Here is a 25,441-nt window from a genome sequence, read left to right as displayed (position 1 = left end):
GGCGTGCACACCAGCAGGCTCTGACCATGAGGTTCAGTTTGCTGCTGAGCTACTCATCAAACATCCTGCACTGCATGGACTCCTTCCTCTAAGTATTGTATGCGGCAGACAGCCCTGACTGTGAGTCTGACAGGAGTGTACTTGTCTACTTTTATAATGAAGATACCATAGGCCAAACCACATGGGCTGGAATGAGGAGATTTCTTCATCCAAAGAATTACAGGATTTTGTAGGAATCCCTTCTAAGCATTTAAAGCATTCCATTTTGCAGATCCCATGTTTCAAAGGTAATTGGTATTGTATTTCAATAGAGGAGCCTAGCATATTTTCAACAGCTGATTCTTCTCTCACCATTTCCAAAAGTCCCAGAAGACGTCTATATTTAGATAAAAATGTGGGGAATGCGTGCACTTATTAATACCAAAGCTTCCTCCCTCTCCTTGTCAGTTGTGTGCATCTCTTTTTATACTTTCTTACAGGAAACACATCAGCATACCAGTTGGTATTGTGAAGTAAAGGTGCATTGTAGAATTAAATAATATTCTATTGCATGTATGAATGCATGTATTACAATTTCTAAATCCTTTCATTTGTGTGACTAATCATTACAGTAGTACTTCACTGTCTCCTTTCCTTTATAGCTCTCTGGCTCTGTTTTCTGCAGGGTGAAACGCAAGCAAAACACTCATCTTCCTTTCCAAAGACTTAATGGTTTGCTTCCAGCCTCCCAATTATTAATCTGACTGGAAGATCAGAGCATATTTCAAAAGGTATCTGATGCTTCTTTTAAAATATTACATCCAACTGAGCTAACTTCCCTTTACCCATGATAGCATAGGATAGAAGTGTAGAAGCTAGGTGCTGGTATAGCAGAACAGCAAACAAATCCATCTAACGTAAAGCGCTATCTTATACCTAATGCATCACAGGCAGATGTAAATCATTCATACTTGTGCTTGGCCAGTTGTGCATCATGTCATCCCAAAGAATATCATTTTATGCCCAAATGCATGAGGAAACTCCAGTGTTGCCCGCTTTAAGAATGCGATTTTTTTCTTTCATTCAGTTACTCTCTGAGTCAGAATTAAATAATTGCTGCATTCAGTAATCATAGAGTGTTTGTTCACATATTTTATTTTCTCTGAGGATGTTAGAGAGAAGTACTACTTGCTTTAAATACATGCAGACAAAAAAAATCTCAGAATTGCTAAAGATGACAATACACTCGATTGAAAGCATAGCAGGAGCAAGTTGCAAAACTTCTTCATCTTTAGTCCTCAATAGTGGCATGCTGATATAGCTATGGGAGAGACTGTGCCAGGGTAGGGAGCCATGACTTTCCAGCTGTGATTCTGTAACTCTGATATTTACAGCTGAGATAACTAGTCCTTTTGGCTATTCTGTGCTGTAGTAAAAACAATGAAGATTACTGCTCTCTAAGCAGTACATCTGATTACTTAGGGCTGATCACGTAACATGTTTTCTTTTAGCAGTATGATTCACACAAATTACTTCCACAATGATGCTGTGCAGTCAGTCATAGCACGCTCTGTTATCTCACATCATAAATTAGGTTTATTAAACAGGTTAGACCAACTGTAATGTCTTAAAGTAACCGTTTCACTCTGAAACTTAATCATAGACTTTCAGTCATTTAAAAAAAGTTAAACTAGATATATAAGATATTCAGATGATCTGGAGGCTGATTTACGTTTCCTCAATATGAGCCAAGCCCTCAGCCTTGTCTATGCAGCTACAAGGGAGGAAAAATAACAGACCATCATATAAAGTGAAAGTGCATCAGACCAAGTACTCCTAAGCATGGCTAGGCCCAGTGTGCAAGGGGTGGTGATGGGATCCATACTGATTCAGTGGGTAGCTGGTGCAGAGCTGCTTGGAAATATGGAAAGAGGAGAGCTACCCACACTTGAGCAGCCCTGCCTAGATTCTAATCCCTCTGTCAACTAGAGACCTGTGGTAAGTGAGCCCTCCCTGACCTTGAACATCTTTGGGAGGGTGAAAATCATTGATCTAAAGGACTTGTCTTTTGCTCCCATTTATCAGCTTGACTTTGGAGCTGTCAGCCAGGGAAATGTCTGTTGAGTGGTATGGTCCACTTAATCTCCTGGCTGGTAATCAGCTGCGGAGAAACCCACCCCTGTATGGAGCTGAGGCAATTAAAACTGTTGTCTACTTGATCATTGATTCCTCAGTGTCATCCTTTAGTGCTCAGATGGAATGAGGTTTGGGGCAGGGAACACTGTTGGAGAGTTGCAGAAACTTTCTGTAGCTGTCCCAGAGCATCATCCATGCCTACGGAGCCTAGATGGTACATCTTTGACAGGCTCTGCACTGCAGCCATAGTTGAGCCATGAAATTGGCTCTACAAAAGCAAGAAGATTCAGATAGCCGGAAAGGAGTTATTACAGAGCTATAGTGTGGGACCAAATGGATGTTTACTTGCAGTCCAGTTCACAGAGAACAGGTATTCAACTCCACATCACAAAATTCACCGTAATGAAAAGGAGAATTTGAAAGCCTGAGAGACTAAAGAGCTTTGCTTATTCACAAAATAGGTCAATCTTAGAAGTAACATTGCAAAATTCTTTACAATGCCACACCAAAGTTCAACCTCTCTAAGGGTGGGAAGGTTGCTCATTCCCCAGGCATACTGTCTCTTTGCTGAGACTATCAACAAGGTTGTCTGTTCTTTTTTTGTCATCTCTTCTGTAGTCAGGGAACCACGAGGAACTGAACTGACACCATTAACACATTTTACTTAGGCCAGTGAATGACAACTGTCTGTAACGGTTTTTGATAAGTGGGCTGGCTTTGAGCCACAAAGAGTAACAGTTCGCACAAAGTAATTAAAAACAACATTGTCCAAGGAGTAAAAAAATGATGAAAATGTCCAAAAAATCCCAAAGTCGAAATTAAGGAAATTAAAATGAAAATCTCACCTCACTGAAGTGAATAAAAAGGATCATAAACTGGAAGATAAATTGTAGGATGGTAAATGGAAATTTAGAGAGCAAATTATCAAAGATATATATATAATAACAAGACATACTTTAAATATATCAGAAGCAATAATGCTGCGAAGGAATTGGTAGATCTGATGGCCTATTAAGGAGTAAAGGGAGTAATTAAGAAGCATTGCAGGAATTTTTTTTTAAAGTAGTCTTCACCACAGAGGATGCTGGGGAGACACCTATCCTTTTGAGGTAAGAAAGGTCAGAGACTGAGGTGTCAAAAGAAGAGGTATTGGAACAAACTGACAAAGTAAGACCAACAAGTCATCAGGACTGGATGGCATATGTTGAGAGTTCTAAAGAAAATTTAAGAAGGAAGTAGCTGAGCTGCTAACAAAAGCACGCAATGTCTCATGAAAATTGGCTGTTATCAGCAGGGTAGCAAATGTTAGAACTGCCTTTTTTTTTTTTTTTTTTTTTTTTAAAGAAAGCATTAAGGATGCTCCTGGGAATTACAGACCAGTAAGCCTTATTTCAGCACTAAGTATACTGGTTGAAACTATAATTAAGACTAGAATTATAAAACACCCAGATAAAAATGACTAAATAGTGGCAAAGCAGCAAAGATTCGATAAAGAAAAATCTTGCTTCTCTAATCTACTAGAATGGTTTGAGTATATCAGCAAAGTAGTGAGTGAAGGAGAATAAGAGCCCATAATTTAGATGGACTTTCAGAAAACTTCTTGGAAGACTCTGTCAAGGAAACTGAGTAGTCACAGAGTGAAAGGAGAAGTTCAGTCATGGATTAGAAGCTAGTTCAGAGACTGAAAACAAAGAAGAGAAATAAATGGTCAGTTTTGAACATACAAAAGTTTAATAGTTGGGTGGCCCAGAGTGTCATACCAGGGCCATTGGTTGTTTAACATTTTCGTATACTTAAATGGAAATAAATAATATAAGTATCAGTGATCTGGAAAGGGGAATGGATAGTGAAGTGGCAACAGTTGTAGATGACACAATGATTTAAATTATTCAAGATCAGAGAAGGCTATGGGGAATTTCAGTAGGATCTAACAAAGCCCATTGAATAATATATATAATGGAAGGTGAAATTCAGTGTTGACAAATGCAAGGTAAGGCACATAAGAAGGAATAATTTAAACTACTCAAATACATTTTGGTAACCACTCAGAAATAAGACTTGTGCCTCATAAAAGTCAGTTCAATGAAAATCTCTGCTCAGTGCAGAGCAAGGGTCAAAAAAACAAACAAAATGGTAGAATGCAAAAGAAATGGGATTTTCAATATTGAAAATCTTATAATATTAAATAAATCAATGGTATAAAGAACATACATAGTACAATAATGAGAGGCTATTCAATTACTTACAGAGGCAATACATTTAAAAATAATAAAAGGAAATGTTTACATTTACACAATACATAATTATCCTGTGGAACTTATTGATACACGAGATTATTGAGGCCAAGAGTTTAGCATGATTCAAAAAGAGTTGAGAAATGTATCTAGACAACATTATCATCTACTGTACATTAGATAGGTTTAAAAAATATGTGAAGGGATATAAATCCTTGTGATTCAGAGCATAAACCAATTTCTAACTGATCAAGGTTAGGAAGAAACTTTCCCTATGGGAAGGTTATTCCATAAATGCTTACTGACAGGTTTCTGGCATCTTCTTCTGAAATACATCTGGTACAGGCCATTGTCAGAAACAGGACATTTGTGTAGATGGACCACTGCTCTGATCCAGGATGTCAATTCCTGTTTTGAATCAATGATCTAGAGATGAAAGGTTCAATATCCCATTATCAGTCCCCTAAACTATCCTATTCCCCCAGTTATCCCCATTCTGCTATTGATTAAATTAAATTAATGCACTAAGGCAAATGGAGAAAGGAAAGAAATCCCACATCTTAACATAGCTCTTTGTACTTGAACCTGCATTAAAAGAAAAGAGTAACTACTACCCCAAACTACTGTACAAGCTGGAAACTAGATGTGTTCACAACAGCTCAGTTATAAAAAGAGATCTTTATTTGGCTATTATTTTAACATCATTTAACTTTTTATTATTTTTAGACATATGAGTATGCATTTGCTGCTCATTACATGATACAGTTCTGGGGCTAAGCTAGGTACAAAGAGACTGTGAAGGACAAACCCCTACCATTCATCTGTACACATGTACCATGCTGACTGCTGTATATTGAAGAAAGATTCTCTGTACATTCACCAATCTGAAGAAATAATGAGCTTAAAGCAGTGGAACCTCTGAAAACAGTTGGCAGTTAGATAATGATGGATATGCTACAAAATCCAGAGATCTTGGTGGTGGAGGATGAATGATGCATATAATGAAAAGAAAGCTAAAGCTGATCACCTTCCCTGTTAGTATAAACACGTAAAATGCAATTCAGTGTGATGATGGTGGTGGTGCATTGCATAATAAATTACGTGCCTGGATCATAAAGGCAATTTTTTATGATAGAAAAATTTAATAGAAAATGTATGTAAATGAGTATAATGTGCCAATTGGTGCTTTTTTTGACTAGAATGTTAGAGGAGAAAATAATTTCTCCTATAGCACATTTGCAAGAAGGCTTGGAGAATGTGGTGAGTGCTACATTCTGATTGTACCTAACCCACCCATTTGTAGTTCGAGGTGCAAGATCAGTTAATCACTTTGGGGAATTTTGTTTATGTAGAACTGCATATCATTGAGCAGCGAAATTGGAAGTGTGTGGTGAAATTCAGAGGTGACAAACTACAGTGTAAGTTACACATTAGTAGGTTTGTGAAAGTGGGTTTAACACTGGTCTAAAATTCCCTCTAGCTTCAATGGGACCAAGATTTTGGTGAGTGAATAATACCGCAGGTTGGTATAACTAATATACTGATGGAGCTGGAGGTTGGATTTGTAGTAAGAAAAGCAGCAAATAAGTGGGTGTAAGGAGGTATAAAGATAAAGTAATGGGTGTGTGTGATCTCGTCCTTCTGTAAAGCTGGCTCATATATGATCAGCCAGGAGGCTTGGAACAGGTGAGTGGCAGACAGGTGGCCAGGAAGCACCTGAAGAAGCCAAAGGGAGCGTAAGCAGCAGGGAGTAGACTTTTGGAAGAGGGCTTGCCCCTACTGACAGAGCAACTAGTGCTTTTTGCTAGCTGTGTAATTCTTCAAGTGCCTAAGAAAAGAGCCCCATACTATGTACCTGAAGTGTTTTGCCAGAACATACTGAATGGTTGGATTCTCTGCCTGCACGTTTTAAGAACTCCACAGCTGGGGATGTTCATGTTCTCTGGAGTTTCTAAATTTGACCAGAGTCGGGGTTCTCCTTTGGCAGAGCTCCACAGATTAATCACTTCTTCCTTCAAGTCCCCCCACTGTAGAGTTTTAATGTTATCAATTCCCACATGTAGTCCCCTTCTGAGGCCTCCCCACAACCATGACTGACCTGAAGCATCTACTCCTTCCTGTGTACATTATTGTATATTGGCTTTTCAATTATACCTCTCAGAGTGCCTCAAACATTAATGAATGTGCTGCATTACACCACTGTGAGGTAGGGTTAAAATAATCCCTAGTTTTACAGATTATGTAAATGAGGCACAGGGGATTCAAATGATTTGTCTAAACTGGGGGGGGTAGAGCTGGGCCTAGGTCCACTGTTTTGACCATAAGACTGTTCTTCCTTCTGTTGCCACATGTTTTTCAAGGGAAAGGGGGCTCTAGAGCTCACTTGACACAGCTGGCTTAGGTTGGAATGTTTCTAGGCTATACGCAGCCAATCTACAAATGGGAGGTAGATTTGTGGCACCCAGTTGGTGGTAATGAAGGTTTTTTTCCATTGTGTTAGCATTGCTGCATAATACTGGAGTTTTGGCTGCATAATTCAGATTTCATGTGATGTTTAGTACAAGAGTTCTTGGTGACCGGAAATAAATGGATAAAAACTAAGCACAACCTTTTTGATTAGGAGAAATTTCACCCTGAATGTACCCAGGGTTCACTACCGCGGCTCACAAATATTCAGATGAAAAAAAATTCATCAGAAAATATGGTTTAATTGAAACTGAATGTTTCCATGAAAAAGTAGCAATTTTAATGATTTTTTAAATTTTTCCAAAGTGACATTTTAGGGTTGATTTAAGTTGAAATGTCACTTTGAAAAATGCCAACTTTTTGTTCCATGACATTTTTCGATATTTTGACAAACACATATCAAAATATTGGAATAACCCTGGAACAAAATTCCATTTTCCAAACAACTCTAATATTCCTGCCCTATAAAGAATAATTGAGCTGATCAATCTCAGAATTTTCCCAATTCTTTCTTAGAAAATAGCCTGTAACTGTATATAATATATTGTCATCTAGAAGTCTTTTGAAGAAACAACAAAATATGTGCATCTAATAAAAAAAAAGTTTTAATGTCCATAGTATGAGGGGAATGCAGTTATTTCATGAGCTTCTCATTTGAGAAACTAGTGGCAGTTCCTCTGGTTGGGCACGTGGAGCATTGCCTCACCCAGATAAATGTGAAAATAAAATCAAAGTAAAATAATTTCACCTTCATCTCAGTTCAATGCACCATTCACAGCTGTTAACAGAACAGCTCTTCCAGATGTGGGATCCATGTGGGGTAACTGCTCTTTTGACCTAAACCATGCACTTTGCAGTGTGAAGCACCAAAGCGGGACCACCAGGACGTCATGAACAGCATGTGCACTATATTAACAGCCTAGCAGCCATAGCAGAGAGCACCATATGCACTGCAGAGAAGTCATATTATCCCCGCTAAAATTTAAAGTAGAGTCCTCATTGGGGAGATTTAGGTTGTTAGACAACTTAATTCTGTAGTCAAGTGAATAGAGATGGGTACAAGGCACAATGTTAGGATCTGAATGGTCTCAAATATTTGGGGGTGTTCAGGTTTGGGATTTTAGTTCAGACCATTATAGGTATACTCAGAAAATTTAGGTTTGGAGCCCAAATCCCCCAAACATAGATCCAGGGTTTCAATTCAGGCTCTAGAAGGGAGTTTGATGGTCTCATTTGAACCCTACTGGCATTTACAGGTTTCAGCTTTTTTGATCCATGTTCTTCTGTACAGTTATTTGTAATTTGCATATGTGAAAGCAAAATAATAAAATAAATAATAATAATGTCATTTTGTCAGAACATCAGAGACCAATGTTCCTTTGACAAACAGACTCAGATTACCCTTTTATTGCTTTCTCTAAAATAGGCCACTTTTGGTCAGTTTGTTTGTTGCATTTTCGTCAGGGGCACAAATTCTTATTTATGTAGGAATTACAGATCCACAACATACTTATGGCAAAAGAAAAAGAGCTACATGACAGAATTCCAGAGACATAGAAAATGTGCTAGTAACAGGATTACAGTTCTTTATGTGCACTGCTGAAATGGTTAACAAAAAAAGGAAAAAAGAAAATTAGACCCTTAATTCTAGAGAGTATACATTTATGCGAAGAGGATGGTTAGCTGGGGGTGAAGAGACAAGGACTTGGGTAGTTATAAACTTGCAGAATAATCATGGGAAAAATGATGAAGGGTTCATAGCAGTGTAGTAATGACATGAGAAAACAAATGTATTGTTATGATTAGATCAAATTACAAAGAGAAATCAGTAAATGTTGACAACACTGCTGTACACCATGTATAGTAGACAAGAAATCTCTCTCTGTAGCTGTGGTTGTTACATGCAAGCAAGAGTTAAAAATACAAGAGCAATTTTTAGAGACACCTCATGACTAGCAATCAGTGCTAATAAGATTCTTTTCCTCTTGCAAGATTCACAGAAAGCCCTCAATCCATGCCGAGCACATTCAAAGGCAAGGGACTAAGCGCTCCCCTTACAGGTTCATTATCATTCGCAGGTTATCCCAAGCCAAGTGAATCAGGAAAGCAAATGAATTAGTGAGAATTAAGGAGCCTCTGTGGTCTGAACCCTCTCCAAATCTCAGCTAAGATGAAAGTAGACGCTGATGTCTCGTGTCCCAGGGTTCTCAGAATTGGAGCCCCAGTGCCTAGTCGCTTCCTCCAGAGCCTTGCAGAAATGTACAGGCAGTTAATGTTGCCTAACGTCTCCTGACCGTGGGTTCAGCCATGTGGGAAAAGTTTTACGAGGCTGCAAAAACCAAACCCCTTTTCACTCACAATTAATTACAGGAGAGTTGCTATAGCACCTCACTGTCAATGAGTCCAGTATAAGCACAGTTTCTTCTCCTCTCAGTCACATAGTAATAATCAAAGATACTGGTGTAATGACTTAGTCCATAATGATATCAGATGGGATAGTTAAAGGACAGATCTATAACACATTGAACCACTAGCCGTTTGGAATAAATATCTTAAACAATAGCATGACTTGTACAACAGGTACAGATTCTAGATCTATAGGGTTTTTTGTACTTTTTTTAAATGGTGCAATGCATATAGCATTTATTTTTAAAATAATGTATTTATTTTTATTTGTTGTGATACAGTGATCTTCCTGGAACAGCTATTGGACTTAAAGTAAAGCATTTTGGAATGGTTTCAGAGAAGCAGTTTGTTTTCATTAAATACTTGTTATTCCTAATTATATTTGATCACTATAAAGAATAGAGTTTAATTAAAGAAACACACTGGTTAGAAAAAATATTTGATTTTCCAAAAGATAACAATTTATCTTTGTATTGAAAGTAGGAAAAACTAATTGTAATTGTGTGGCTTATTGTTTTGTTTTGTTACACTATGTTATAGGTTTTGAGAGAGAGAGATGGTTTGAGAGGAAAATATTTATTCCATTCAAAATAATTCTGTAATAGAATTATACTAAATTACTAATTTTGTATAATGTCATATGCCACTTATATGTTTTTCAAATTATTTAACGTAAGTAATTATATGTATGATAATACAACATTTGGCAAATGACATTAAACAACATTCTCACATCTTCAGTCTGTATCAATATTTTAATCTCATATATTTCTCTGCAAGGATTGTTAATGTCAATTATTTCAATGAATATGAAAAGTTCACCGTGAAATTACATGTTTTCATAATAAACATATGGCATTATTTATTTATTTATTACAAACTGATATTATTTCAGTCAAAGATATTAATAGAAAATGAAGTCAGATAACTCTATACATATAACCAAAGTCTTGCATTAATATACTACTCATGTACCACTATCCATAATTGTTCCTTTAAACAGATTGGAAAATTTTCTAGTTTTTATTTATCCTCGTCATACAATTCCTGACTCGTGACCTGCAATCTACCATCAGCCTTGATGTGCGTGACCATATCTCATATGTAACCAACATGATCTTTATAAATAGATAGATTAAAATGTTTTGTTTCTTTTAAAATATGAATAGATATCCAGAGATACCACATGTATAAAAAGATAAAAAAGCCTCAACCTTTTGCAGATTTGACTCAGTCTGAGTTTGACTGAGTAAAATCTCTTAACATTTGGACAGAAAATCATTAAAGAGGCAAATATGTTAATAAGATTGCATCACAATTAAAAATGCTGTGAGTGGTTCTGTGGGTTACACCAAGAGGTATATGCAATCTAAAAATGACTAGCAAATGAGACATTTTTCTGAAATGTGTATTATTTTAGAAAATATCCTCCTTGCAAAATAGTTTGTGTTTTTGAAAAAAAGGTATTTGCTTTTACAGTACTTTCCCCCCTTATTCATATGCACTAAAGTTCTTTTAGCAATGTGTTTAAGAAATTATAGAATATTTTAACCCGTTCTTTTCTTCTGCATAAAAAAGCTGGCCATAAAAATAATTATCATTTAAGCGAAGGCAAAAAATATTGATATGAGCTACCAACTATACAGTTTCTTTTTCTTGTACTTATTATTGAAAATATTAATTTTCTTCAATGTAGAAATCCTAAACACTAACTCTCCCAATCCTTCCCAAACACTCTGTCTTAAAAGAGAAATGTGAAAGAAAGAGAAATGTTAAGAATTCAGCAAATCTCAGTCTTAATTCTTTAAGATTACAATATTTGTTCCAGCCTCCTCTGTTATTTAGACATAAATAATGTGCATTCTGCATGGAAAACATTTTTCTAGTTTTATATATTTATGAAAGAAATACTTTAGTTGATGCAATATCTTCCCCTCCTTCCATATTGATACAGTACCTATAAATTACATTTTTATATGCCTGTCATATTTTTGATTAAGTTTATTAATGATATATAAAGATTTGAACACAGACTGCAAAATATGTAGGCAATTTTCCTTTGAAATCAGGTTTTGGCATATAGCACAGCAAAAAGCAATTATAATAGTTTTCCAGACAATATCAACCTAGGAAAAAAGCAAACTACCATCCCGGTGATGGTGGGGGGAAAGCCTCATAATACAAATATTATTTAAAATGGTGTGAATCTGCAGCAGCCTGCAGCAGTAGCAACAACAGTCAGTTCTGCATTAGCAAAGCAGCGTGCCCTGCCCTTGCGCTGGCCACAAATGACCAGTGAAATCCCAGAGGCACTCTTGAATTTCTGCATTCTCATTTCATCAGCTGCAAAATATCTGTCACTCACGTCGCACACTGGGCAAAGTGACACCTGCCAGTCTCAAGAACAAGGACAAATTAATGTTCCTCCGCCAACTGTATATCAGAAATGAGTGGCTAGCAATGGTGTGAACAATCACCAGCTCCAGTACGTTGTTAAAGTTTGCAATATATTTCTGTGGTTTTCTTTGAGCCAGGCTAATTTGCAGCAGCTGTTGTCATTTTATGGTATTACTGAACATGTGCTTTAGCAATTTACCTCCTAATGACTCCTTTAAAAATATTTGCAAAATATGTTTCTGAGGGTTCATGAAACTGCAAAATGATGTAGCTTTATTTAAAACGATGGCTGGAAGAGGCTGCTTTGTGGTTGCTGTAGTAAAGTATAATCTACTTCTCTTAGCTTCCCAAATGTTTTAGAAATCATTCAGAAACATTTCAGATACCAGCTATAATATCTTAACAAAAAAGTATTTCTGATGTCTGTCATCATGTTACATCATTTTATGCAATATTATATCTGTTTGTGATGAGATCCAACATGACAGGCTGTAATGCAATGTAACATATCAAAAAATGTAAATAATACACTTTTGGGGATAAGATATCTGCTGTCAATTCCTATAGCAAGAATCTGAACTGAATTTATTGAGGCGGATGGAAGCTCAGTGAACGCCAAACTGTCCATGCTGTTTGCGAACCAGCGCATATCACAGTTCACTGACTTACCCAATTACTTTTGGGTAGTTTGGTACATATATAAATGCATTACAATGTTAAACAAAAGTTTTTGTGCCGTACACTGTTGTGAGTAAATTGTATTGTTAATTATAAATGCTTAAAGGAACAGTGAAAACAGCTGAAAACCAGCTTGCACATTTTTAAACCTCTCTCTTAAAATTAGAAACAATAAGAATATTACAGACATAATCTATATGCTGTGAATAACAGAAATTGCTACTGGGGGGATACATGCTAACTGAAAAAAATGCGTTTGGGGACAAATCCTGGTCCACCTGAAATTGTTGCACAGCTCTTCCTGTCTTTAGTAGGACCAAAATTTGCCCTCTAGTGACCTAAGTACCTTCAGCTTATATTTCCAAAGAGTAGTCAAGTGCCACACGAATAGGTGGTATTACGCCTATGAACTTATCAGGAGTCAAACGAAACCTGTACTTTTTAAAACGATAAAGATTTATAAATATTGCCTCTGAATGAAAGTTCTCAAGCACCGTCTCATGTCTGGAAGAATATAAACCACGTTCACGAATAAAATGCAAGCCACCATGTTTACCACTAATTAACAGTTAATGGATGATTTCTTTAAAAAACAAAAGGCAAAAAGCCACTCTATCCTACTTTCTGTCTACACTACAGGCATTTTTGCAAAAATTTCTCATCATTGCTAACACTGATTCATCTCCACTGCTGTTAGGAGCTCTAGCATAGACAAATGAACAGCATTTTAAGCACTGTATCCAATCAACTTGCTCTAAGTAGGGTTAGGTAACATAGTGCTTTAAAAGCCCAGCAGCCTATATACTCCAGGGTTCCTCACATTGCTAATGCTGGTGCCACTGAACTGGTGTTAGCTATAGTGAAGCGTGTCTGCAAATTCTCCCTAGTGTAGACATGGCTTAAAAGGTAAGCAGGCAAACTCTAGCCTGATACTGCAATCCTAGGAATGGAACCTTTGATTTGCTGTCACAGTGATGACTTTTAATTGTCCCAATAAACAAGCTTTTTAAAAAGCTTCTAAAATGTTCTCTAATAACATACTTTGGTCTTTAGCCATAGAAATGCAGAAATAATTAGAAGTGCCATTGTGTACAGTGCCTTCTGGACTGGGCTGAAGGTGAAGGAGAAAGTATCATGCTATTCCTGTCAGCTGCAAGGGTAATTACTGCTGGCTGAAATTACTCAACATTTGTTTATAAGCTCCCCAGAGCATGCTGTAAATAGATTGTCTGTTATAGTCCAATCACATTAAAACGCTGCTCCTTGCAAACTGCTACCTCCTGTTTTCTGTAAGCTAGACAGAGAAAGCCTGCTGCTCACTTATTGAGCACTGAACACTGAAGAGCTATGTTTAATGTGATTGTTTTCATTAGCTCTTCTCTGTTCAATATCACATTTACTGTTTGCAGGCTTTGAAGACTGGCATGTTGCATCACTTTCATTTTCTGTAGTGAGAATGAATATCTTTATTACTGGAGGGCGTGTGCAACAATTGGATGGGATTTGAGGAACTGCAAAAACATCAGAGTCCCACACCAACATCTGCTTTCCTCTCGGGTGATGGTATTTTTGTCTTAGACTTTTAAATGTCTCTGATGTTTCCAATAGTGGTCATGCTACCTAAATCCCTCTTTAAGGCCATCTGAGCTATATTTCTATAAAAGATTAGAAATAATTTATTTTGCTTAACACTGAATTTCACAATGCAGCATTGTCCTGTCCATTGTGACCTGAGTTGTATAAAATAGTGATGCAGCCACAGCCAGTCTGCTTGATTTGCTCTGAGCTTGATTTACCACATCATATGACAACAGCCAAGGTATTTGCAATAAACCTGGGGCCAAATTCACCACTGATATATGCAGACATAATTCTGTTGCAGTCAACAGCATTGCATCTGTTTCCACAAAGTTGAATTTTGTTAGCGAACTGAGTATTTAGGGGATAGAAATGACCATTGAGACTTTTGAAAATGTAAAAATATGTTTTCTTTTGGGGGAAGAAAGGGTCTTCTAAACATTACCATGTACCAGGGTTAGGAGTTTGCTACCAGTATTTTATAAGTAATTATTGATCACCATTTTTATGTTTCTCTTACCCTTGAAACACACAAGGATATTTCAGCAGGGCTCATTTCTGTTTATTACTGATTCTTCCCCCCAAATCAGTGCTGACTATACATATACAGTATTTATAGATGTGCTCCCCATAACAATCAAATATATCTGAAAGGACTGGGAGAGGGGGCTACTTTGGGTACCCACAAAGGTATACATTCATTCTAGGAAAGGGATAGGCATTAAAAACAATGCATTGAGGTTGATGCAGCTAAGACGATTTACATCAGTGGAGGATCTGCCCCAGAGTACTTACTATACAAAATAAGGGCTTGTCTTAAGGGATAATGTGTATTGTGGGGGTGTGAGTTCTAAAGCACACTAACGTGTTGTGCTTTAATTGGTCTGTGTAGATCAGGAGTGGGCAAACTACAGCCCGCGGGCCACAGCTGGCCCTCAGGACTGTCCTGCCCGGCCCCCGAGCTCCTGGCCTGGGAGGCTAGTCCTGGCCCCTCCCCCACTGTTCCCCTCCCTCGCAGCCTCAGCTCGCTCGCTCCGCCACCGGCGCAATGCTCTGGGCAGCGGGGCTGTGAGCTCCTGGGGCAGTGCAGCTGCAGAGCCTGGCCTGACCCGGTGCTCTGTGCTGTGTGGTGGAGGTGGCGGCAGTGGCGACAGCGTGGCCCGGATCTAGCCGGGCGGCATGGCTGTAGCGCCGCCAGCCACCGGTGCTCCAGGCGGACAGGGAGAAGGGGTGGTTGGATGGGGCAGGGGTCCCAAAGGGGCCGTCAGGGAACAGGGGGGGTTGGATGGGGCAAGAGTCCCAGGAGAGGGGCAGATAGGAAGTGGGGGCCGAGCACAACCCCCCGCTAACTGGCCCTCCATACAATTTACAAAACCTGATGTGGCCCTCAGGCCAAAAAGTTTGCCCGCCCTTGGTGTAGATCAGGGGTCAGCAACCTTTCAGAGGTGGTGTGCCGAGTCTTCATTTATTCACTCTAATTTAAGGTTTCACGTGCCAGTAATACATTTTAACGTTTTTAGAAGGTCTCTTTCTATAAGTCTATAATATATAACTAAACTATTGTTGTATATAAAGTAAATAAGGTTTTTAAAATGTTTAGAAAACTTCATTTAAAATTAAATTAAAATGCAGAGCCCCCCATCCAGTGGCCAGGACCCGGGCAGTGTGAGTGACACTGAAAATCAGCTCGTGTGCCGGCTTCGGCACCCTTGCCATAGGTTGCCTACCCCTGGTGTAGATCCTGCTAGTGCACACTAAATCTCGCCTAGTGCACTTTACTGTAGTCCTATAATTCACAAGTGAATATTTACTGCACACCAGCAGGGTCTACATGGACAAATTAATGCCGAACATATTAATGCGCTTTAGAAATCAACCCCCCACCCCAAAGAGTGCAATACCCCAATGTGTAGGCAGCCCCAAGACAACAAGGCAGCATCACAAGTAACCAGTACAGTTATAGAAAGAAGCTAAATAATTGAAAGAAAATAAATTATGTGAGTAGAACAGTTAGTATAAAGAAAGGACAGGCACCTTCCAGCCTAATGTGTCCTATGTTCCCTTCTTCCTAATTTTAAAATTTCCACAAAGCTTCAGTTTTCTGCAAACCACTGGGGAAGGGGCAGTATTCAATTTTGGATACCCACATTTTCTCTTAACTAGAATCATTGTCTCTGGAAAACTGTACTTCTGGGAAAGATGCTAGAGTGCTAGAAATGATGATTAAATTGCACATTAAGATAATTCCTGGAAGTACTACTTTCTTGAGGCTGTCCTTCCAGGAATGGCAATAACAGCATCACTGCTCTGTCGGTGTTTTAGGTGTATCCACAAGCGGACATAGGAGATAGGTATTTTAGTACTGATTATTTTCAGTTACTTCAGGTGGTTCATTGGTGTCTAGATTCACGGACATTGTTATTTTAAAAAGCTAGCTAACACAGTGTAAAACAACCCTTTGATGCTGAATAATACCTATTGTTTTGCAATAAACTGAAGCCAGTTTTTAATGCAGGTAACATTTTTATGTTTCCATTACTGATTTTGTGCCATTAGAGAAGCAGTGAATCTTTAAAGAGAAACTTCCTACAGCTAAAAAAGACATTAAGGGGGGAAAAAAGCTGGGAGCCATAGTGACAGGTACAACTAAGGCTGTATCCTTCGGTTCCCTGGAAACCAGTCAAACACTATCTCATCTTGCAATGGTTGTGTCTGATCCTCTGCTTCAGACATCCTCCTAATAATGGCAACTACAGAGGTGACTCTCTGCAAATAAGGGCTTGCAGCAACTGGACATCCATCATATATCTCCAGAGCAACATTAGACCACCCTAATGGGTACTCCCGTCTTCATTATGATATTAATTCTCTAAATTTCCGAAGTGATTTCATTTGTAAAATGACAAAGGCTGGCTGCTCAGGAGACAAACTGTTTTCATCCCCCTCCTGCATGCTTACAAAGGCTCACTCTTTTTAGTCTTTGGGGGAAAAGAAATTTGATAGCATCAGATCTCTTGTGATACACAAGGCTGCCTAACAGCTACACCACCTGCCAGCACTGCATGCCTGACCATCCAGCCTGAAGATTTCTAAAGCAATGGTTGATGAGTGGAACATAGATGTTTGTCCGGAGAAAAAAAAACTATGCAGAGAGAAAACGGAGGCTGTATAAAATTCTCAGCATGGAAGTCAGGCAGGATTGAGGGTAAGGGTGAGGTCAGAGCCAAGGCTGGAAGCTGAATCAATCTGAACAAGGGTGGTTTGGTTAGACTAGGTAAAAGCATGATTTTTCCCCCTAGTGTATAAAAACCTTTGTTATGGCTACAAATTCAGTGACAGCCAACCAAGTACACCATCGACAAGGAGGCAATTCTTTTCACACCTCCTTATATCTCAGCCCCCTGGGATTTTTTTTTTTTAATCAGTAAAGTCTATGATACCGTCAATGCTTGCCCCAGATAGTAACTAAAATGTCTATCTGACAATGATGAGGAGTTAGCAGGTTCCTCTAAGTCAGCAGTAATCAGCAGTAAACCAGCCAGTGACTATATCTGGGAGTAATACAAGCCAAGAAACATCTAATACATTGAAAGCTGAACAAGACACCACTATTACTGGGCACCCTCCTGTTGTAGACAATCACCTCAAAAAAACCCAGACTTGATCTGATTTTCTTATCACATAGGTTAGTTTAAATCTATTGCCTTCCCTGGAGTTCTGATTCACACTGGGTCACATGAGAGGAGAAACAGGCCCACTAGCACAATTCTCATGCACATAGAAGATCAACTTCATTAAGCAACCAATTTTAGTTGATTCCTTGGTTGCTTGCTTACAATTTCACTCTATTAACTGATTTGTTTCAACTCCAACAGTCCCTTTCTTTTGTGCCACCTACTAGACATAGTCTGTTTTAGCTAACTGTCCTTCCTGCATTCAGTAGTCCCACAGCTCCCAGAGCTAGGTGTTATTAATTAAGGGCCTGTTCCTGTAAAGTAATCCACACACGTGGGATACACATTCTTCAGTGGGAGTGTGGAGGGTGAATTGTTTGGCAGGATTGGGGCCTAAGATTGCATATATGTACCTACTTACCTACTTTGCACCCCCACTACTGGATACACACACACACATCTCTAAAATGTATATGATTAGACAGGTGGTTATCTAGCTACATGGAGGTGCACATCCAATAGACTGCACACAAAGTAATGTCTATAATTTTGGAGCCTGAGCCAAAATTCATGGAAGTCAACAGGAGTCTTTCTATTTACTTTAGTGGGCTTTGGCTCAGATCCTTACTCATAATCAGGCCCTTCATTATTAAATTAGAAAGAGACAATCACAGAGTAGCTCAAATTCCATAAATGTGGGTACCTATTATAAAAGCCTATTTAATAAAGTTGCTAATTAAGCTATATAGTTTTAATAAACACATCCCTTGCATGGCCTAGAGGTTGGAGCAGTTTCAGGTTCCCAGTTTCAGGTTCTTCCCAATGCCTCCACTGATTTGTTGACTGTCCTTGGACAAATCACTTAGTGCCAGATGTTTAATGGTATTTAGGTGCCTGAAGATAGAGAGAGGCTCCTGGTGGGTCTTTCAAAAGCCCCGAAGTCCCTAACTCCCATTGATTTCAATAAGACTTAGGTAATCTTACGATCTGCATTTTTATACATCTACATACCTTTAAAAAATGCAAAAATTTTTAAAGGTATGTAGATGTATAAAAATGCAGATAGGCTCCTAGTAAGATTACCTAAGTCTTATTGAAATCAATGGGAGTTAGGGACTTAGGGGCTTTTGAAAAACCCACCTCTCTTTATCTTCAGGCACCTAAATACCTTTAAAAATCTAGACCTACTCTCTCACTCCCCTAAGGGCCTCATACTTTAGTTTTCTCAACCTATAATTTCTGCTTACCTGTTTTTCAGAGGTGTGGTGAGATTTAACACAGTTTTTAGCTTCTCTGATGCAGAGCAGTGTGGTACACTGTATTACTATTGTTGTAACATATCTGGGGGAAAACGGTTAACTGGCTAAAGAGCCACTTTAAGAAACACATTTTTGTTATAATAAATAGTTCATCTTCATATATATGTTTAGCATAATTAAATTCAGGGAGCATCCTCCAAGGAACTATGTTAATTTGTTTAATGCCTTTAGAGCCCAATATATAAGATGCCATATCATTATACAAATATTTACCAGACGCCTACCTATTCATTAGATGAAGTGCCTGCAAGTGTGTAGGCTACTAGGTTTTCCACCAAGGCATTGTTCCTGGACCCCACCTGACGATTCCATCCTCAGCTTCTAGCTAGAAGATCTCAGATACACTTGAAGTGCACTCTTATCTGACTGCTTTCAATCTTTTCTCCTTTTGCTTTTCCGCTACTCTGTCCCTACCGGCGAGTCCTGATTAATATAAGGGATTATCTACACATGGAGTTATTCAGGAATAGTTGTTCATGAATAACACCATGTGTAGACAAGCAGAATGTGGTTACAAGAAGATAGATGGAATCCTGCATTTCCAAGAGGGCAACAGATGCCTTCCATCTGAGGGATTAGAGTCTTTATTTAAAAAAAAGTCCTATTTTCACAGGCAACCAAAATGTCTCACTGTATTTGCGGGATTTCCCATTCAGGTTATAGGGAACGCAGCAAATACTGACAGTTACTAGTATTGAATCCTGTCTGGTGCTGAAAACTCTTGTGGAGAGCTGAGATCCCACAACTCCCACTGACATAAATGGGAGTTGAGGCTGTTCACTACCTCACAAGAGGGCTTTGCACCCTTCAGGTTCAAGCCCTAAATGTCTATTTTTAATGGCTCACTGTAAAATAATGTATGTATTTCGCACATGGAGTCAATAAATGTATGTGGGCTTAAAGCTAATTCCTAGTAATTCTAAACACTTTTGTGATTTTTGCATACAATGGACCAAATTCAGCCCTGGTGTAAGCAAGTTCACCATGACTGCTTATCCCAGGTCTGAATTTGGCCCTATGTTTTAGGCTTATAATACTGTTAACACGAATCCCAACCACCAAAATAAACTGATAGCAGTTAAAGCAATAGTTGTATGTTTCCCCACTGTCATATAAATGCAAAAGTGTTTGCTTGGTGTAGATTAATGGGAAGATAGTCTTTCTTTCCATATAAACTTACGTTTTCTAACACGTAGTGTTCCACTCCATCTTAAATAGTGTAATAGTACTGTAGTTTCCTGCTTTAAATTAATCCATCACCAATGTTGTCAATGAAAACTCTGTTTACCATAAATCCTACAGCTTCTTTTTCATCTAGAAACTACAGATCCTGGCTCAGGCTTTCACACCCAGTTGGGTGAGCCAGTATAAATTCAGCCCACCAGTGGACACTTTGTTTTCTCTCTTCCATGGCTGCCTTCTGCGGACAGCCAAAAAGATGTTGAGACTTCACCCTCATTAATCTTGTTCCCATGGACATCAGTCTGCCTGATTCATTAGGACCAGAAAGTTGCCCTTTCTTAAGCACTTTGAATGTTCCAAATTAATCTCATTCAGAACTGGAGTAACTGGTGCTTTCTGCAGAGAATGGCTGCCCTCTTAATGCTGGAGGAAATTAGCCTCCTGTGTCTAATTTTAGGACCTGTAGTAGATTTTTACATTCCTGCATTTAGGGGACTGGGTAAAATCCTCAGTGCCACTCTAGCCTCTGTGCTTTGCTCTGATGGTGCTCATGACATGGGGAAAACTGGCTTAAGCAGCCTGCTGGAGATTCCTCTTGTGAAAGAGAATGCCAAGGGGCTTTAAGCACAGTAGCTGGGCAGGAAAGAAGCTGGAACATACTGGGGGGAAGTGAAGTGATCCCTAGGTGGGCCATTACTGCCTGTGCAAGATCAACCAGAGACTGATCTAACTTGAACTGTCTGCCTCCAGAGCCAGGGAGGGAGATAGGTGGAAAGGTGGTGCAAGCAATATGCATAATCAAGGAGGCTGCCATAACTTAAAGCAGTTCCGTGGGATGTGTCAAAAACACCTGGGGCCATTTCAACCCTGGAGCAGCTCAGAATTGTTAGGACACAAATGTGGCTCAAAGTCACCTACCCCCGACCGTGTTTCCCAGGGGCACTGCACAGAATCTTACCATGGTCTGCTCACAAATATTGCACAAGCAGAAAACAAGCTGTTTTCATTCCTTGTCAGAGCAAACCAATACCTATACACCAATACACCTATCTTGAGGAGTTTTCTTTATTGATGACTCCCTCCTTGCCTGCAAAAATGTAATATTTTCTGCAGTTACCACCAAGGTAAAAAGACTTCTCTGTGGAACTAGAAGCAGCATTACCAGATGGGAAAGTATACAAAGGAACTGACCTAAACCAAGGTTTTTAAAACATTGTAAATTGTTTCCAAACCTTCACAAATGGTCACTTTGACTTGGAATGTCTTTGTTGTTGTGACTTATCCTCCATGTCTTACCCTGTTCCCCAGGTTATGGTTGTACTAGTATGTTAAATTATAATACTGGATGACTAGATTTCTAGTTTGATCTGGTCTTCACTGTGTTGCTGTAGTAGGTTCCCAAATAGCCCACTGGCGCTCTGTGAATAGTTTCAAAGTTTGTTCAACATATACTTTATTTGGAATTCAGTAGAACAGCGACAACACTAGAAGGATGTCATGACATCAGTGGACTTGGCTGTGTGTCTATAAGTGCATGGACTGATAAATGAAATTATTCTGGGACTTCTTGTTGCACTAAGTCAGCTTGGGTATTTCAGACAGCCTATTATCTAATTAATGAAAGCACTGCTAACTTTACTCAGGTATTAAATTTTTTTAATTAGGCATCCAAAATATAATATTCTGCAATATACTATTAAAAACACCCTTTTTTTCTGTTGAATACAGAAAAGATACTAAGTTGACTTGTTCCTTGCTCTTCTAATGGTTATGCAAAATGTGCATGTAGGCATATATCACACAGTAAGCAGGTGCCCTCAGTAATAGAAAGTTTGTGAACGTATAACTTTTATATCTAACTGAAATGCTAGACCTTCACCTCAGCAGTTTTTACAGATTTCAAGAGAACCTTGGCTGTGTCTCTCATGCTTGTTAACAGACTCTTCAGCAGAAAGGAAAAAAGCGATGTCAATACATGCAGTGGACTGGATAGCTCTGGGCTGCCATTGAATGATGGATGGTCTTGCAGCAGCTGGAGAAAAATAGCTTAACAGAGAGAAATATTAGTGTTGCATTGCATATTCTTGTGCAATATAGGCCTTGAATCTCAAATACCCCACAACTTGCATGTATTTCAGCACAACAGTCCTCAGAGTGCATTACATAAATCTGAATTCCAGGCAGAACTATGCAGACTTGAAAACCCTCCTTCTCTGAACTCTATTATTTATAAGATTAAAACCCCAGAGCTTTAAAATGGCAGGTTTATTGGCAAGTACAATGTACGTTTCATTCTGAATGGACAAAAGCCTTTGAGCTTACCTGAGTCTGCACGGAAACCTTCCTGCTTGCCCTCAGTGCTAGCATATGTACTAGTGGAGGCCACCATTTCCTCCAGGGGTGCAAAACAAGTGTCCTGTAGGGAGCTCCACTTGTACCACTAATAAGACCCTATTGGAGAAGAGCTCTTTCCTTATACAGAGTAGGTATATGACCTTCCTCCAGAACTGAGTCAGCAGCAGAGCTACTCATAGGAAATACTAGCTGTAGCTAATACTTTATCCATTCAGTTTAGCCCTTGTGTTTCTATGCAAAATATCCACAAGCAGATGCTGAACTTTACAAATATGCTCAGTATTCAAAACGGTTCTGGGCTGCTCACAAACTACTTGCTCTGACTATTTTGTCAACTATTTGCTATTCACGGCATATGATTAGTCCCTTAAGTCACATATCATTAGTTTTGCTTCCAGACTGGATGTGTGAACTGAAATTTGTATAAACAGGAGGAGAGAAATCAAAGAGATTTTAGGATGGCCATGCAAACACTTCTGGCCCATATCTTTGCCTAAACATGTTCACATAAGTATTTGCAAGACTTTCTACAAATATTCTTGCAAATAACAAACTGCCATATTTGCTCAGATGTATTCAGAAGCTGGGTTTTCATGACAGATGATTTTTTTACATTTATAAACTCACATAAAAAGCACAAATATGTCTTCCTATTGTATATTCCAGATCAATCTAAAACTCTTTATTATAGAAATGTTCTCTCTTTTTGCCATGTGATCTCAGGAGCCAGTTATTTAAGAAGCCACAGAAAGAACCAGGTTGTATTCCTAAATGTCTAGCTGTTGAAAGCACTTGATCTTCTGTGTTTGGCTGTTAAAGACTATACTCTGTGAGCCAGAAGAAAAAAGGAATAGAAGTTAGAATATCAGAGGAATTTCTGGCAAAGCATTTTAAAGATTCAGAGTCAGTCTTCCAAAGTGTCAAATGTCTTTCAGATGTGTTAATGCTAGTGAAACATATACTCATCAACCTTTAGGAAAGGAAGGTTTGTACAGCTGCTTACCATTGCTACATATGCACATAAAAATTTCCTTCCCTGTTCTCAAATCACAGACGAGGGAGGAAAACAGAGTACTTTACTGGAAGAAGAGTTATGTTAGCCTCTTTGACTTATTCTGCAGCAAGAAACTTTGAAAAGTTGTTGACCACATGTGCTAATCACATCCCCTTGAAATTTGAGAATTAGCTCAGGCACTGTTTGCACGGGAAGAAACTGTCCAACAGAGATACACATGGGAGGTGTGGGGATGATGGAATAAAAAAATGTTGTATGGGCCCATCCTTAGAAACTGTGTATTAGATAAGATGATGATTGGGCCAGTGTAAGAGATATAATTGCAAGGGGCAGAGGAAGAGTGTTTAGTTTTTGTAAGGCAAAATCAAAGATCCAATTAATCTCTTGTATCTGTTACTACCCACAAATAAGAACACTACTAAGTGTTCCCAACCCCTCCAGCAAGTGTCCTAACTTCCCTTCTCTTCCTGATCATTAAAAGAAGGAAAAGGTCCCAACAAAAATCCTAGGGCTAAGAAGATATGTACAAGGCTTCAGTTTTTACTCACATGGCTTTTTGTTACTACTTTCCCCCTCCCTGTTGTCTATCTCAGTTGTAAGCTCTTTGGGGCAAGGTATCTATCCTACTACCTGGCTGTAAAGCATCTAGTACATTGTTGATGCCATATAAAGAATAAAGAATAAAAATGCCATGGTCAAAAGAAATTACTTGCCCATTTATCAAAGTTTAACATGCTATAAGCATTGTCTCCAATTAAATTACCCTCTATTTACCACCTAGGTATAGCCCAAAGGTATTTCATGTTATATCAGCCAGTATTAATTATTATTATTATTAAACATGCTTTTAAGTCACCTATCCCCCCCCAATAGCTTGACAAATGTTACATGGTTTAGAATAAGAGCAAATACAATTTTCCAGCTATGTGGCACAAATATTCTGTAGTGCTGTTGTGACAAAGTGGGCCTACAAATTTACCGGAATTGTGAACTCAATTGTCAAGAGTAGGTAAAAGTTCACAAGATGTTACAACAACAAATGTTGATGGGAAAATGTGTGAAAGGGAGACAGAATGACTAAATTAGTCAAAACAAAAAGGCCAAGTTGATATGATTCAAGGACTGTGCTGAATGTATGTTTGTTAAAAAGAGGGTATGTGGAGCCGGAAGTTAATAAACCAAAATTGGTATGTCAGATATTAAGCCTAATAGCCTGTACCCTACCCTTATTATTTTGTCTATCTATTTCCATGCATCACTCCCTTTTTGGGTCCCTAAAAGAAAAGGACAAAAGAACAAAATAAGAACAGATGGAAAGAACAGACGGAGGCTACTAGAATGAGCTTCACCATCATAGCTGCCACCCACCAATTCCTGGGACCCCAGGCCTTCATCATCCTGATTCTAAAAAGTGCCCTTATCAAAACAGGCCAGAAAAAGAGGGATGCAGACAATATCACCACCTCTACCATCTTCAGCTGAACTCCCGGGATGACAGTTATTACCATCTTTAATACCATCTAAGAGACTGTCAAACACTTTTTTTCCTTCTAAAACTCTCTCCAGCTAAAGAGAAATGGAGCAAGAAATGTTGTTACAGTGAAAGCCTTATTTAATACTTTGCATTTCCAATGTTTTAACTGTTTTTCTTCTTTTCTGTATCTTTAATAAAAGGTTAAGAGGATGTTTAATAATGTGTTTGGCATGGTTCTAAGCAGGCTGAGGTCTCTGTATACCAAATCCTGGACCTTGTTTAACACCTTTTAATGTTGGACAGTGACCGGGTAATGTTAACACCTTTGGCCCATTTATTTAATCTAAATTAATACAACAGTACTCTTGCCCAACTTCCAGGCATCAGTATAACCCTAAAGAACAGAGACGGAGACAACCTAGCAAGGATTCCAGAGCCTGTAATTACTAGAAAAAATAGACAAATTATAATATTAATTATTATTAATTTATTTGTATTACATTGGTACTTAGAGTCCCCAGCCAGATCAGGACCCCAGAATACTGGAT

General features: G+C 38.6%; 1 long non-coding RNA gene across 1 annotated transcript; it reads left to right on the top strand.

Annotated features, from left to right (window-relative positions):
- On the top strand, positions 1 to 25,063 carry LOC122174736 (uncharacterized). The gene is made up of 3 exons (XR_006176968.2): positions 1 to 287; positions 665 to 770; positions 24,701 to 25,063. It is a non-coding gene; the product is annotated as an uncharacterized LOC122174736 (long non-coding RNA).
- The last annotated feature ends 378 nt before the right edge of the window (positions 25,064 to 25,441 follow it).

Source organism: Chrysemys picta, chromosome 11 (assembly GCF_011386835.1).
Source record: "Chrysemys picta bellii isolate R12L10 chromosome 11, ASM1138683v2, whole genome shotgun sequence".
NCBI lineage: Eukaryota > Metazoa > Chordata > Testudines > Emydidae > Chrysemys > Chrysemys picta.
This window is presented reverse-complemented; position numbering and strand designations above follow the sequence as displayed.